Raw genomic sequence first — 16,731 nt, forward strand, 5'->3', positions numbered from 1 at the left:
ATGAATGGGAATTTTTCCATATTTTTATTGAATATTGTAAATTGTGTGATATTAATTAGAAAAATGTACTGTTTTTTAAAGGAGAATATTTTTAGAATTTTATACTAAATTTAATCCAAACAAATTATATATTTTCTAAAATTTTAATTTGTGAAATACACTTTCTTTTTTTCTATCCAATGATCAGATATTTTGTTTTGTACTCGTATTTAAATAGACTGTACAAAAAATATTATGTTTTTACTTTCGTTCTCATATATTATGTAAATTACACATAATTTTTCTGAATAAAGGTGAACATTTATTATTCTATTTATTACATTTTAAGATATATTTGGCTACGCTAAGTAATTTCTCAGTTTGGAATCCAAACTGGATTACTTACCCCGTTCAGGGCATTTATTTTGGGTTTTCATTTCCTGATCGAGTGGTCCTGTGTGTATTAGCTACTGTCATTTGCCCTTGTGAAAGTTCTACAAAGACTTAATTACTGCAATAGTAAAGAATTGTTAGCTGACATCAAAAATCATTATTTTTTGTCCACTTTAAGTCGGAATTCCAACTTTTTCCACTGTTTTTTTATCTTAAATTATGAAGTAAAAATGAGCCTTTTGTATTATCCATCATTGCGCTAGTAAATGGTAGATTTAAATTTAATTTCACTCTTTTGGTCAATCTAGGCCAGGATTACGAATATTTATATTCAGAGTTTTTTAAACATCATAAAATAAGGTCTAGTTACATTCTGTCGATCTCTAGTAAATAGAGATTACAAAACACTTTTTACAGGCGATATAGACTGGAATGATGGCCTTTTTTTCAGTGTTTAATGCCCTATGAACTAAGGACAAACATGTCTATCATCCATACAGACAATGGTTATTAAAAATTACTATTTACTTAATAACTAGCTTATCTGCCTCGTGCAGGTCTGTTCAAATTAAATTTTTATGGAAAAATCCTGTTTTTCTTTCAATTCCGAGTTTTTCTACTGTTTTGAGGTACTTAAATTATGAAGGACAAACCATTCTATAACAACCAGCTATACCCCAGTAGATCGTGGTTTGAGATTAGAAATAACTTTTTTTGGCCGTAGACGGAATCTTCCTCTCCAGTGTTTTATGAACATAATGAAACAAGGACGACCCAGTATTTATTATCAAGCCCTGATTTAGTACATGGTTATTTGAGATTAGAAATCTGTCTCTTTTTTTTTTGTTAAACAGGAAAGGATAACGTTAACTCTTTAACTACCTCAGGCGAATGTACACGTGCCCATTGCCTGACCAATAGGCAATTATTCTCTTAACCTGTTTATTTATCCTGTATAAACGTACAGAATAGTTCGGGCGACGTTTAGGAACGATATGTCTGCCACTCTCAGTGATATGTAAAGGTTAACAGATCCCATTATCAAAAACCTCTGCTTTTATTTTTACTTTTACTATCTCTTGACACTAACATTCATGGCCTGAGTTAAAATCAATAGAATGAGTTGCCCCCATTTGGACAATGAAATGTAAAAATACAAGGGTAAAATACCAAATGTGATGTCCGTACGTCTAGATTTCTTCTCTTTCTGACTCATACCTACTTTTATGGCCAGGGATGGAATAAAGATAGTGGTTATCCTTCTTATCGAAAGTGATAAGCATAATATAAGGAAAAAAAATAGAATTGGCTTCCAATTCTTCTAGATTTGCTTCGTCACCTTCTTTTATGGCCAGGGCAAAAATAAATATACAGGGAAGCCTACGTTTGGATAATGAAAGGTAAGATATGAAAGAAAAACATCGCATTGTCACCCATTTCTTCTGATTTTGACTTTTGATGTCTGTCAACTATTTGTATGGCCAGAACTAAAATAAACATAAAGGGTAGCCTACATTTTGATCATGAAAGGTAAGGTGCAAAAGAAAAACAAGTAATTGGCCTCAACTTTTGATTTCTTCTTTTTCGAACTACGTCACCTACTTTTATGGCCAGGGATGAAATAAATATAAAGAGTAGTCTTCAAATCGAAAGCGAAGGATAATATAAGGGGAAAACTGAATTGGCTACCAATTCGTTTTGATTACTGCATTTTCGATCTCTATGACCTACTCTTATGGCCGGGGATAGAATAAACATCATGGGTATCCTTTTTATCAAAAGTGAAAAGTATAACGTGAGGGAATTCTACTTTTTCCGTCTCTGTTACCTACTTTTATGGCCATAAATAAAAAATAGACATAAAGGGTTGACTTTTCTCAGCACATCAAAAGTAAAATACAAAGGAAAAGATTGATAAAGATCATTTGGAGAATGAAATGTAATATTACATGGGAAATATACGGAATTGGATTCAGTATGTCTAGATTTCTACTTTTTCGTTCTCTGTTACCTAATTTTATGGCCAGGGTAAAAATAAACATATAGGGAAGCCTACGTTTGGGTTATGAAAGGTAAGATATGAAAGAAAAACTTCGAATTGGATACCTGTTTGTCGAGATTTCTATTGTTACTATCTTTGTCCAATATTTATGGTCCCGGTTAGAGTAAACAGAATGAGTGGCCTTTTTTTGGAAAATGAAATGTAATAATAATAATAATTGTCTTTATTAATTATATTTACATTCACAAAATTAAAAAATCACCTACAAAAGAAAATAACTAAATATACTGCAATCATTTTATATTTTAACCGAAGATTCATCTCTTGGTCTTTATGGACAAAATGAAATTATAATATAATGAAATGTAATATTACATGGAAAATATACGGAATTGGATCCAGTGCGTCCAGAATTCTACTTTTTCCGTCTCTGTTACCTACATTAAAATATAGGCTTCATGACCGTAAATTATTAAACTAAGGATTCAAGATTGGCGAGGAATCGGTCAAATAAAAAACAACTCGTCTTTTTGCCAACGTTTCGACAAATATATTGCCCTCTTCAGGGCGTTGCGGGTTGGTTGAGTTACAGAAATTGTTTCTGAAAGAGTTATTGGTTTCGGTATGTGCACATTAGTGATGGGCTATTTGAGCGGACTCGTTCCATTGGAACGAGTCCGATGGTGGAACGAGTTGATTCAAATCCCTATTTTTAAAAAAAGTGATTCCGCCCCGCCCCAAAAAATTTAGGCAAATAAAAATGAAAATGAGGCAGCAGAAGGTTTGGAACGATTAAACATAAGAACAAATGTCACGCAATTTATTATATTATTATATCATTAAATGTTAGCTTTCCCAGTTAATAACAAAACTATATTTCTTTAACACACATTGAGTACTATCCCTAATTTCCAATTGCTCTGATAAATATAAAATTAACAACGTAATACAAATATTAACACAAAAATAGGCTAGTCAAATATAAATTAAAGCAATGCAGTTTTGTCATTATCTAGCTTGACCACTAGAAGACTGGAGTTAACTTACTTCAAGAGTATTCAAGGTAGAGAAACGGAAATGGGTAGGAAATTATTCCATAAAAATTCTAACCCTTCAAAATTATAATTACTCTCATAATATTTATTTACTAAGAATTGAATATCAAGCTTTAAAAATATTATCTCATTATCTTACGAAAAGAAAAAGCTGTGTGCTTAATCTTTAACATAGCGCTGGACACTCTTATTCTTATCTTCATTGGGTAAGTTTGAACGTGTACATGTCAGCTAGACGGTCAAAGTAAAACTGGGCCAAAATTTTGTATTACCTAACTGGTTTACTTAGTGTAGTATCCCTCCCACTCTATCACCTATTTCACAAACATTCATCGATTAAAAATATTTTTTAGTTAAATATTTGTTTCATTGGAATACAAAAAACATTATAACGCTTTCTTAAGATGATTTGAATTTTTAAAATTTGTTTTTGTCCATTACTCTTATAAAATACGAAGAATTTCAAATAAAATATAATATACAAACACAGAATGATCTAGTGTGCAGGTGGAGTCAGTCGTAGTTACCATGACAACGGAACCGTTAAACGACTCCGGCCCAGCTCTAGCATTTTCATTGGTTAAATCCACTGGAGTTGGTGGAGTCGAATCCGGAGTGATTTAAATCCTTTTGAAACCGGACTCGTTCCATTTTTTCGTTCACTGAATCTAGCCAATAGAAATTGCTGGAGCTGGAACCGGAGTCGTTTAACGGTTCCGTTGTCATGGTAACTACGACTGACTCCACCTGCACACTAGATCATTCTGTGTTTGTATATTATATTTTATTTGAAATTCTTCGTATTTTATAAGAGTAATGGACAAAAACAAATTTTAAAAATTCAAATCATCTTAAGAAAGCGTTATAATGTTTTTTGTATTCCAATGAAACGAATATTTAACTAAAAAATATTTTTAATCGATGAATGTTTGTGAAATAGGTGATAGAGTGGGAGGGATACTACACTAAGTAAACCAGTTAGGTAATACTAAATTTTGGCCCAGTTTTACTTTGACCGTCTAGCTGACATGTACACGTTCAAACTTACCCAATGAAGATAAGAATAAGAGTGTCCAGCGCTATGTTAAAGATTAAGCACACAGCTTTTTCTTTTCGTAAGATAATGAGATAATATTTTTAAAGCTTGATATTCAATTCTTAGTAAATAAATATTTCTTTATTTATGAGTAATTATCATTTTGCTTGAAGGGTTAGATTTTTTTTTATGGGAATAATTTCCTACCCATTTCCGTTTCTCTATCTTGGATCCTCTTGAAGCACATTAACTCCAGTCTTCCAGTGGTCAAGCTAGATAATGACTAAACAGCATTGCTTTAATTTTTATAATTGACTAGTCTATTTTTATGTTAATTTTTGTGTTACGTTGTTAATTTTATATTTATCAGTGCAATTGGAAATTAGGGATAGTACTCAATGTGTGTTAAAGAAATATAGTTTTGTTATTAACTGGGAAAGCTAACATTTAATGATATTTTTTACAATGTTACTAATGCATAGGGTAAGTACAGAGACCGGAATCGGTGAACGAGTTGTTGGAATCGATTCCAACCCTGGAACTGATTCAAATCCAACGAGTCCAAAGACGGACTCGTTCTGCCCATCACTAGTGCACATACCAGTACGTTTTGTTGGTCCTAAACGCAGTTTCGTTTTCTAGATTAGGTGATTAGGTTATATTGTCTCGATTCCAATGTAAGAAAAAGTGGCAAATATGCTGTGTGGAAGTTTATTTTGGTCTTGGTTTGGGAATTTTCGCTTCTACTCAGTAAATTTTTTTTCTTCTGCTTCTTTCTTGGCCTTATGATAATTTCACATTGACCTTCATGCAGAGGTTTATAATTTATTCATAATGTTTCTTGTTTATCATGTAGATGTTTAATGTAGTTATTGTTTTTGAGATTATATTTAAATCCTTTGTTTTAAGAAGTAGTGACTGCCCAAACAAAAACGTACAACATAAATATGCTAGCATGTTGCATATCTTTTGTTGTTATTGTTTCCATTCTTGCTTTAGTTAAATTATTTGGGTCACTTATTCATCATTATTTCATTAAATAGTAATTATTTCCAAGTACAAATGAAATAAGTGTAGTTCTGTGTTTTATGCTTAAATTTGCACCCCCCTCTCACCAGCATAGAATACAATTTCAATTTTAAAAATTAAACACATTATAAATACACTGAACGTTCAGAACTCTTTAATAAATACTAGGTTTAATTAATTTTTATTTCATTATTTTTACAAATTTCTTTACGATCAATTAACTAATGGCACACATAACCACCATGTAACCTTCCTCATTTAGTCAGCAAGTTTAGTGCGAGGTGGGAACTCCGTTGAAGTGGAGTTAAAACTATATAGAAGTAATAGATCAACTTCGATAGATTCGTTAAGATGCTTGATGAAAGTTCGAAACTGGATAGAGATAAAATGAAGCTATAAGTAGATTCAGTTTAACAGAAGAATGTTCTGATTTCTAGATTAATTCAATTAATGTGAATTAAGTGGAAACTGTCGATGGATTATTCCTTCATTTTCTACCCATACACAGTTTTCATCCATTGGCTTATCCAGCACTGACAAGTTGTAGTGTAGTTTTGCTGAGCGTTCGTTGGAAAACTACATGTATGGGCTCTTCTTTACACCCTACAGCAAGTTGGCCAATTTTGGACGATTCTCATCCATTCTATTCTGGAGAATGAAGTCAAGGAATTTTACCTACCATTTGGCCAGTAGAAATGTTCTTCAGATAATCTTATCTATTATTTGGTACGTTCAAAGTATTACGTTAAAAAAGCAAACCTTTTTAAAGTTGTTCTTTTCATCTGAATCGGAATAAAGTCGTAGGAGAATGCACGTTTAATTTAAATAATCATTTTTATTCATGTGCATGAATGAAAGTTTAACATTCATGTGAATTCTATAGCACTTTTAATCTAATGAAACTCTTATTCAGCCAATTTAAACTTTTTTTCAATAAGAATTTTTTCTGTATTGTATTCTAAATTACATGTTTGTTAACTTTAATTTCATGAAAAAAGTTTTTACATAATGTAAAATTGTAATAGATTTTTTTTAAACAAATAAAATTGGTAAAAAGATTAAATTCTTGAAACTTTGTTCATTAATATATGTCAAATCTGTACGTTTCTTTCGAACAAGTTCATTTATTTTGTCACAGAATTGTGTAATTAGTCCTATCTTCTTGTGATAATCGTAGGTAAACATTTCTTGAATGTTATTAAGAGCAAAATTTCAAAATATCTTTTTGAAAAGAGGTTTAACATAAAAATTCTACGTTTTAAATATGGTATTAATATCGTGTGAATTAAATTCGAATTACTCCTACTTAGGTTTATTTAGTATTTTCGTTCATGCAGTTCTAACATCCATGGGCGGCTTTTTGGTAACTTGTAGCCTCTTTAAGCTCACCTCTTACCTGAGATGAATTTTTAAGGGTCCTTCTATCCTACCAGCAGGTCATGAATGTGAAGTGAATCGCATCCATTGTATTTTCGACTATAAACTAAACAAAGGGCGTCTTTTGGAATTGATCTTCAGGTAGACTTATCTATTATTAATTATGTTCTGAGTGATACAACATAAACTAAAACTTTATTAATATAAATTAAAGTTTTAATTTTTTATTGTTGGTAGCAGTAATTTAATTGAAAAATTCAACATCAAACATGCATGTGAATTCTTCATCATTTTCCAATAACAGTACTATTTTCATTCAAGCTTATGATATTTTAATTCATTTTATGAAAATAATGTAAAAATATAATACAAATAAATTTTTTCAATCAAATTAATCTTATTGATGTGAAAATAGTGTGTTTTTTTGGAAATATATTTCATTAACATCGAATGAAAAGATTTAGGTTCTTTAAAAAATGATCAATTCTTTAGTTTAATCAAAGTCTTCTTTATTTAATTTTTATAATATACATAAATTGTTACAGATGTTTTTCTTAATGCTAGGTAAAACTCAATAATTATAATACATAAGATTGATTTTCAGATTAAACCCTGGTGATTCCATAGTGATACCTGCAAAACTAGCCAAGTGAAAAGACGTAAATCAATCCAGAGTAAATATACCAACAAATTTGGTTGGGAAGCTATACAAAAAAAAAGTAAGTGGTTATTATATGATTGTGCACGTTTTTTTTCACCAAGTAATGTAAGAATTTTCACTTATAATTGCATGTTAAAAAAAAAAAACGAATAATTTGGATGCTTAAAAAAAGTTTAAATACTTAAAAAAAATATTTTTGGAAGTAAATTTCATTATCATTGAATGAAAAGATTTAGGTTTTTTAAATAAAAAGATTTAAATGAGCTATCAATTCTTTATTTAATCTTTATAATAGACATAAATAGTTCCACATGATAATACTAGGTGAAACCCCTTACATTTTAATTACAATAAATGTTTTTTTTTTTTTTTGGCGCATCAACAGCTGAGGTCATTAGCGCCCGGAACTTTTTCCGGACAGTGAGCTGTAAGAAGCTCCTAGGAAGAGAAAATCTAAGGGTCAGCTGCTGGATACAATAAATGTTATTTTCAGAATCAATACTGGTGACACCAAGAGTACTGCCTGCAAAACTGTTCATCAATGGAAGCCCAAGTGAAAAAGACGTAAAACATCAATCCAGTGTGAATATTCCAACAAACATTGGTTAGGAATCTATAAAAAAAAAAGTAAGTAATTATTATACGTAATGTGCATGATTTCAACAAAATTAAAAATTGCATGTTTAGAAAAAGTTAATAAAAAATTCTTCAAAAAATTATTTTATTTATTTTTCCATTAAATCTGTTAATTAATACGAAAAAGTAAAAATAAAACGTAAAAAATGAATAATATTTTATTAATATTTGAAAGTGTTGAAGAGAATGCGAAAAAATAAAAAAGATAACCTAAAAGGAAGGTTACAAAGTCTAGAGAGTAGTAGAAGTGAAAAAGAAAACCTAGAGGGAAGGTTAAAAATGGCTGGCAGAGTCGTAAGAGTGTGCAAGAGCAACAGTCAGCTGGAGCGATCTAGGAGCCATTGGATCAGGTGAGTTAATTGGCCGCCATCTTGCTCTGGGAGGCTATATAACTAAGTTCGCTGGAAGGGCGGGGCAGGGTGGGGAGAACCGTCGAAGCGACAACATCTCCCCACTATCATGATTCTTTGAGAGAGAGGTGATGGATGTTAGACTAGACTAGATAGATATGTTTGGGAGCGACAGAGCGACCTTCCCCCCTGCATCACTCAAGTCGTACTGACGAGATTCTGTGCTGTTGCCGTATATATAGAGAAGGTTACAGCACTGCTACCTGGTGGCTACTTCTGGAACTATTTTCACACCTGTCTGATAGGTGGCGCCCTCTGGCGGATTTTTTTGAAACTTAATTTTTAACTTTTTTTCGTTTACCTTAATTTCTTTATTATTTTAAGTTTTTCTGTTAGTTTTTAACAGTTTTTTATCACTTCTTTTTGTATTTTATTAATTTATATGTATTTAAAAGTGTAAAAACAAAATAGGCATGCAAATAAATTTTTTTTTTACTAAAGGTTTCTATTTATTCTCCTACTAAATACTTTTTATTTTCACTTTAAGTCAAAAAATCATTTAATAAGATTATGATACAAACATGCAAATTACCTTTACCTAAATAATAATTTTTTTAGTGATTGATTCATAACAAAAGTTGTTTGTACTTACTCTTTTGATCGATGTTTCCTCAACGTCTTTTTCATTTCCACTTGTTGATGGACGGTTTTGCAGTTATTGGCTGTTTTCAATCTGAAAATCATTATTCAATGAAATAAACAGTTTATAGAGATAATCTTGAATTAAAAAGCATTCTATTCAATGATATTGCAAATTAAAACGCAACCATTATAAAATAAAGGAATATAAGAAATTAAGAACTGTCGAAGCTACAACATCTCCCGACATCATGATTCTTTGGGAGAGAGGTAAAAGATGTTTCACAAGATATGTTCGGAGCAACAGAGCAACCTAACCCCCTGTATTACTCAAGTCGTACTGACGAGAATTTCCTCTGCAGCCGGTTATATAGGGGTCACAGCACTGCTATCTAGTGACTGTTACAGGAACTACTTTTTAACTGGCCTTATAGGTGGCGCTTTTTGGCGGATTTTTTTGAACTATTTCTTAATTTTTCTTTTTTGTTAATTATACTTTTTTCACCACTTTTTGAATCTTATTAATTTATATATATATTTCTTATTATGGAATATGTAAAAAATAGACATGCAAATAAATAGCTTTTTTTTAAATTAAATGTTTTTCTTTTTTCTCCTTCTAAATACTTTTTTTTTTATATAAAAGTAAAAAATTCTTTTGAATTATAAGACTGCAACATAAACACACATTATAACTAAATAATACATTTTTTAATCTTTGGTTTAGTTTTACAAAAGCTAAAACGTTATTTATTCTGACTAAAAAGAAAAGATAATTTATCAAAAAATACGATTAGTTTATGTTGCAATACTTAGAACGTATAAAGTAAATAAGATTACCTGAAAAACTAATGCCAAAAAAGCCGAGAGGTAAGTAGATTTTCTTGATATTTTTATTCTCCAGAATAGACTTAATGAGAATCAACTGATATTATCAGTTGCTGGATATGAAGCAGGGCCCATAGAGATTGTCATTTCCAGATGAAAGCTGAGCATTACTAGGCTGCAACTTGGCATTGTTAGAGAGCACTGGGTAAAGCAGAAAGCTCCTGACTGCAGATTCTATCTCTGTACTTCAGCAGGCTATTAAACAACAAAATATAACCAAACTTAAAGTTTTTGCTTAAATAAACTGTAACTTATTCTAGACAAATAAAAATTATGCTGCCTAATAGATTCTGCATTTTCACAGATACCAATTAGCAAGTTTGATGCTGTGAGCAATAAAACAAGATATTTTAGAATTCATAATTTATAAAAATAAAAATTAGGCTATGTGATCAAAATAATGGTAACCATTGCAAAGGTTTACATCTAGTAATAACCAAGACAAATGTAAAAAATTTAAATAAAATTGTTAAATTATTTTTTAATGAGTTATCATTAAAACCCCTCTTTCACTATGAAGAGTTTTTCTGTAATAAAAGAAATATCATTTTGAACTAAACTGATTTGGCTATTACTTGGAATTTCTAAAAATTAAAATCTATGGTATTTTCTAATTAAAAGAGTTGCCAAAAGTAACTGCCTATGCTATCTAGCGGTGACTGCTGGAACTAAGATTACCTACTAGTAACTTTAGTTTTAGCAATCGGCGCTAGATAGCGCAGCGTTCGCATTTTTAAACTGAAGTTTGTAGAGGGAATTACAAATATTTTGTTTTAGGAATGGTACACTAAATTGATTTTTTAAAATTTATTTGGAGACAAATTTCCCACATTCAAATTGCAAATCAAACAAATGATATAATACTTTCATCAGGAGCTAATAATTACAAACCCCTTAAAACTATTTTGAATACACATGAATATATTTCGCAAACACGGCGAAAAATATTAAAATTTCCAAAATCTATATTGATCATTCTCAGCCTACAGGGTTACAACTAATGAAAAATTGAAAATTAATTAACTAATAACTAATTAAGGTACTTACAAGTAGTTGTAGATTTGAAGGAAGGAGTTGTCTATAAATCCATAGTGCTCTGCTACCTAGCCGATCTGAACTTCCTCATATTCAGTATTCCTCTTAGTAAATCCGTTTATGTGTGGAAATAGTAAAAAGCAAAGTCATGCCTTCTTTATAGGCGTGCTTTACGTCCAACTACCAAATTAGGTTGTGTGGAAATAGACTGAAGTGGGTTTATTGAACGAAGTTGGACTGTGTGATACTATGTCTACACAGAACTAAAGTAATGTTTAATGAGTGATGGCGGTAGTATTCTCTAGTGTTCAAGATAATTTATCGAACAAATACGTTTAGTTTATGTAGCAGTACTGAGAACGTATAAGTAGCCGTATAAGGTCGTAAGCCGACAGGTAAGTAGATTTTCTTGATAGTTTTATTCTCCAGAATAGACTTAATGAGAATCATCTAATATCATCGGCTGTGGATATGAAGCAGGGCTCATAGAGATTATCATTTCCAGATGAAAGCTGAGCATCACTAAGCTGCAACTTGGCATTGTTAGAAAGCACTGGGTAAAGACAGAAAATCATCATTATTCAATTAAATGTGTTTACAAAAGTTAATCTTGAATAGAACAGCGTTCTATTCAATCAGATTACAAACAAAACTCAGCCGTCTTTAAAGATAAATTTCTTTTTTTAATCTTAAAAGAATGAAAGAAATAAATTAAAAAATTAGAAATAAAGATTTAAGCTTAAATGTTTTAAACAGGTCAGTCTTTCAGAACGAGCTAATATATAATCTTATAACTAATAATAAGTTTTACAAAACCTAAACCTGTTCATTTAATGAAAAAGAAATACATATATATTTCCAAAAAAACACGTATGATTTTGTGATTCAGATTAATTGGATTGAAAAATCCATTACATTTATCATCTTTTAATATTATTTCTAGTTCTATTATCTACTATTTATTGTCATGTAAATAAACAAAAAAAAAATGTTAAGTACGACTAATATAGTTCAATTTGAATGGACAAATATTCAGAATTCACATGCAGTTTGACGTTTAATTTTATCAATGAAATTAAAACCTACTTTCAACAAAAATTAAAACTACCATAAACATATTTATTCAGTTTAAAAGGGAAAGATTAGTTATCAGAAAAAAAGGTTTTAGTTTGTAAGTACTAGGAATACTAGAAAGTTTAGGTAATACTTAAAACATAGGAAATAATAGATAAGACTACCTGAAAAACCAATGCCAAATAAAGCAGAGAGGTAAGTAAATTTTCTTGAGATTTTTATACTCCAGAATAGGCTTGATGAGAATCATCTAATACGGCAGGCTGCTGGATGTAAAGAAGGGTCCACAGATGTGTAATCATTTACAGTTGAAAGCTGAGCTTCTAGGTACTAAGCACCGTCAAAGTGTTAAAAAGCACTAAATACCGTAGTTTCTCCCACGTATTACAGCAATCTATTAAAGAACAAAATATAATCACACTTATAGTTCTTTAAGATACTTTCAAATAAATACACAGTAACATATTCTAAAAAATAAAAATTATACTGCCTAATAGATTCTGCCTTTTTATAGACAGCATTATTGCAGTTTGATGAGTTGTGAAATAAAATATTTTAGTGTTCATAAATAATTAAAAAATGTAAGCTATCTTTGCAACCTAAATATGGAAACCATAGAAAAGGTGTCAATCACAATATCAAAATTTAACCAATTCTTAATAAATTAAAAAAAAAAAAGAATTAACCTTTTCTAAAAATCTTTAATTTTGAGGAGTTTGTAATAAAATTATTATATTTTAAATAATACCTCAACACATGCTTATTTTCAAATATCACTAAGCAGCATTGTTAGTTATTATCTGAATGCAAAACGTACGCTGATTTTATCCATCATAGTACAAGTATGTTAAATCCCTTAAGGTTGAGGATTTCCACCCATTATTAGACAATGAATAATCAATTTAAATATACATTGCAATTAGTGAATTCTACTTATACTTATGACTGCTTCCACCTAACACTGACTGAGTGAGGAAGGTTACATACAGGGTTACAAAGTATCATATGGTGTGATATTTAAAATGTTATTTAACTGTAAAACATTTTTTGAAAAATAGTGAAATAAAATTAATGAAACCTAATATGTCTTAAGAATTTTTGTTGCATAGATAATGCGTTAGAATTGTAGGTAAATGTAAATAATAGCGCCCGGAGGTGTGGCCTAATTCGAAGTGATTCTGATTCGCTGTTACCAAATAACCCGCCAAATTCAAATGTAAATATAAAAATATTTATTTTATATTTACATTTAAATCTGGCGGGTTATATGGTAACAGCGAATCAGAATCTCTTCGAATTATTAATTCATGATAATTTATTTAAAATTTTTTGTGGGGGCTGTCCTCTTTTTTTTTATGGGGGACAGCCCCCACACACCCTCTTTTTTCGTTTTTTAAATAGCTTTTTTTTTATATTTCTACTTTCAATGATATCCATACGTCCTTTTTTTCATATGCAACAGCGTCATTTGTTGAGTTTGTTCAAGCGTATTTATATTTTCTTTCTGTCTTTGATTTTTTCTCCTGCTCTGCAGAACTAGTTTATAAATATCGCTGTTGTCGTTTCAGTAAGTGCACTTATCTTGTTTCTTAGATTGTTGTTTTTCCACAAGTTTTCCTCAGCACATATTTTAGATTTTGATGTAAGTAATTTTAGAGAATACGTTGAATGGTTTACTAGTTTAGGCCATTTTATTTGTACTTAGAGTTACTTAAATAATTTTGGTATTGTAAATGTTATTTGTTTAAATATTGTTCGAATGGTGTTGAGTTCTCAATCACAGTTGGAGATCGGTGCAAAAGGTTTAGCTGTCAATGGTCGGTGCAAGAGAAATAAAATAGCTTTCAAACTGTCATGTGTCTGAGAATGGCTAGTTTATAAAAATATGAAGAAAATTGAGCATTTAGTTATACCAAATCTCCGATAAAATTTTACAATAGACCCTTAGAGGCGTGGCCTAATTAAGTGATTACGTTTAGCTGCTACCATTCAAACTGCCAAATTTTATTATACAAATGTAAAACAATTTTTTACTGGCATGGTTTAAAATTTGCACTTCAATGTTTTAAGTAAGAGTTGCTTACCTGCAAGAAGTCTTAAAGCGCTACAAACATAGCCTTCAGATTTTTTTAATCCCATGTAAGTTATTGCTTAATGCAGAAACACAATCACATTTCTAAGGAATTTAAAATTCTCATTGGCCTGTTTAGCAGTAGCAACTTGAAAACTGCCAATGATATATTTAAAAAATCACCTCAACAAAAACTTACAATTTTTATATTTGAATTTAAAGTACAAGGGTTGACTAAACACAAATATCAAATTATGATGTAACCTACCGGAGTCTGAATCAAATTTTGAAGGGAGGTTATTAATTTAGAGTATTAACAGCTAACAAAAGTACATGCCCATGCTACCTAGTGGCTATTGCTGAAACTAGTTTTTATTAAATACATGTTACTAGTTTAAGCAGTCGCCGCTAGATAGAAATAGTGTGCCCTTACCGTTATCCACTTTTTATTCAAATGTCAATTTTTTTTAATATTTCCATTTTTGTATAGTTCGCTATTTTCTTTAATTTAGGCATAAATCCTTAAATTTTCAATCATTTTTGTTAAATTGTGCAAATTTTAAAATAATCATTAATAAATTCCACCCTCTTTAGAAGCTACGGATACTTTTTTCTGGAAGGAAATCACGTACAATCTTACCCTTGTTTGCCGGTGCATTGTCATGCAGTAGCGTCCATGGCCTTTGCTTCTGATAGTTGGGACGAACTCGCCGAATCTTGGCCCTTAAACGGTGCAAAACCCCAATTAATAATTTGCAGTTACAGTAAGACCACTTACATATGGTGCGCGTAGTATCGTCAATACAAAAGCAGTCGCTTTTTCATGGGACTCACTATGTATGGAGTATCTATAACCGATATATATTGAGGGATAATAGTTTTGGTGTAACAAGAGAGAAAAATACTTTATAAATCTCCATAATATGCAATCATATTTCTCTATTTACAAGTAACGAAACTAAAAAGAAATCAAGCAGTAAAAACAAGTTTTTTTTTTAAATAGTTGTAATTATGGAGTAGCAGGTTGTTTACGAATCTAATGTTGCTCCCCAACTATGCTGCTCTATTGTATCCATCAATCTACTGTAGGACTTCAAACTACTGGATGTAATTGATGATAAAATCCATTGAAGTGCTAATAGACTGAAAGAAGTAGGGTGTAGTTGGAAAATCAGCTGGAATATGACGAATTGGATAGACTAAAACCAATTAGTCTATAGTAATGGAGATATCTATTTACCAGAAGATATTAAATAAATACATTGTTGTCTGAAAATAGACAGATCGTAGATATTAAAGAATGTTGAAGTTTGACACTAAAAGTACGCTAAACAGGATAATAAGTTGTATCTACTAACTAAACCTGTCCACAGATCTGTAAAGAATGTTTAATGAATTTTAAGCAGGTAGGAAACCAAAAACAAATTACTTAGAGTAACCCTCAAGATCGATGAAAAACTTGAAGATATAATTAAAAAAAAAAAAATTCATAACTTTCCTAAACTATTATTGATTATAACTGGAAGTAAGAGATGCATTTAAAGGGATGTTGAAATAGGTAACAAAGTATAGACCTTTTCCGAGGACCTTATTCTTAAAAACGAACACTGGATTGACCAGAAGTACCTGTAAAACAAACAAACAAAACTTAATTATTTAAGTAAAATTTAATTTTAATCGTTCAAACACTATTTGTGAGAAAAGGCACACACTGAGCTGTACATTGAAAAAATGAATGCAAGGCAGGTTGTGAATTAGAAAATTTAGAGTAGAGAAATAGAAAATGCTGCCTATTTGCAGTGCACTCGGAATAGAATTTTAGATAAAGTAGATTAATGTAGTAATCCTATAAAAATACTTCTTTGAATGAAAATAATTTAATCAAAGAATTTCTTACAAATATGGTATGGCATGATTTCGACTATCTATGTAATTTGTTTAAAATTAATAACATTCATTATTATTACTTTATATGGAAGGAAAGGTGTCAAACATACATGCCCATGCTACCTAGCGACAATGGCTGGAACTAGTTCTAATTCAAATACATCTTTTTAGTTTAAGCAGTCGCCGCTAGAAAGCACTGCTGTACCTTAAAACTACTTTTGTCAACTTAAATATTTCTAATTTTTAGTAATAATAGTGTAGATTTTTTGATTATGAGGAATATTGGAGGTGCGGTCAATAAATTCACAAAAAAAGTTCTTTCTTCAACGTTTTGGTAAATATATTATCTTCTTTACGATATTGTAAAATTGGTGGAGTTTATTAGCTACATCATCATAACTGTTCTTAAAATTAATTAAAAAAAAAAAATTCTCTCATTTCAGACACCAACATTAGGCTCCAAAAATTTTACAATACTCTGAAGAAGGTAATATATTTACCGAAACGTTGGTATGAAGAAAGAAATTTGTTGTCCACCTCATATTTCCCAAAATCATCAATTAACAGCGGTCGAAAACCAAAACTATAATTCAAGTGTTGATTTAGTTTTCATTTTTAT

General features: G+C 30.4%; 2 long non-coding RNA genes across 8 annotated transcripts; one reads left to right on the plus strand and one right to left on the minus strand.

The window, feature by feature from the left end:
* The first annotated feature begins 3,798 nt into the window (after positions 1–3,798).
* On the plus strand, positions 3,799–9,018 carry LOC141457971 (uncharacterized). 5 transcript variants are annotated; one of them, XR_012460686.1, is made up of 4 exons: positions 3,799–5,281; positions 5,932–7,012; positions 7,476–7,590; positions 7,918–9,018. It is a non-coding gene; the product is annotated as an uncharacterized lncRNA (long non-coding RNA). The 5 variants fall into 5 exon arrangements; XR_012460685.1 differs by having other exon boundaries at positions 3,802–6,220; positions 6,909–7,012; XR_012460684.1 differs by having other exon boundaries at positions 4,180–6,220; positions 6,832–7,012.
* On the minus strand, positions 7,475–14,604 carry LOC141457973 (uncharacterized). Of its 3 annotated transcripts, none has more exons than XR_012460689.1 (6): positions 14,239–14,604; positions 12,319–12,548; positions 11,093–11,633; positions 9,998–10,240; positions 9,171–9,251; positions 7,475–8,145 (listed from the first exon to the last, which is right to left on the minus strand). It is a non-coding gene; the product is annotated as an uncharacterized lncRNA (long non-coding RNA). The 3 variants fall into 3 exon arrangements; XR_012460690.1 differs by lacking the exon at positions 14,239–14,604 and adding an exon at positions 12,972–13,217; XR_012460688.1 differs by lacking the exon at positions 14,239–14,604 and adding an exon at positions 12,903–13,215.
* Between the last annotated feature and the right edge of the window lie 2,127 nt (positions 14,605–16,731).

The sequence above is a fragment of the Rhodnius prolixus genome, unplaced genomic scaffold (assembly GCF_049639745.1).
Source record: "Rhodnius prolixus isolate KJV_2025 unplaced genomic scaffold, Rpr scaffold_5, whole genome shotgun sequence".
NCBI classification, from domain to species: domain Eukaryota; kingdom Metazoa; phylum Arthropoda; class Insecta; order Hemiptera; family Reduviidae; genus Rhodnius; species Rhodnius prolixus.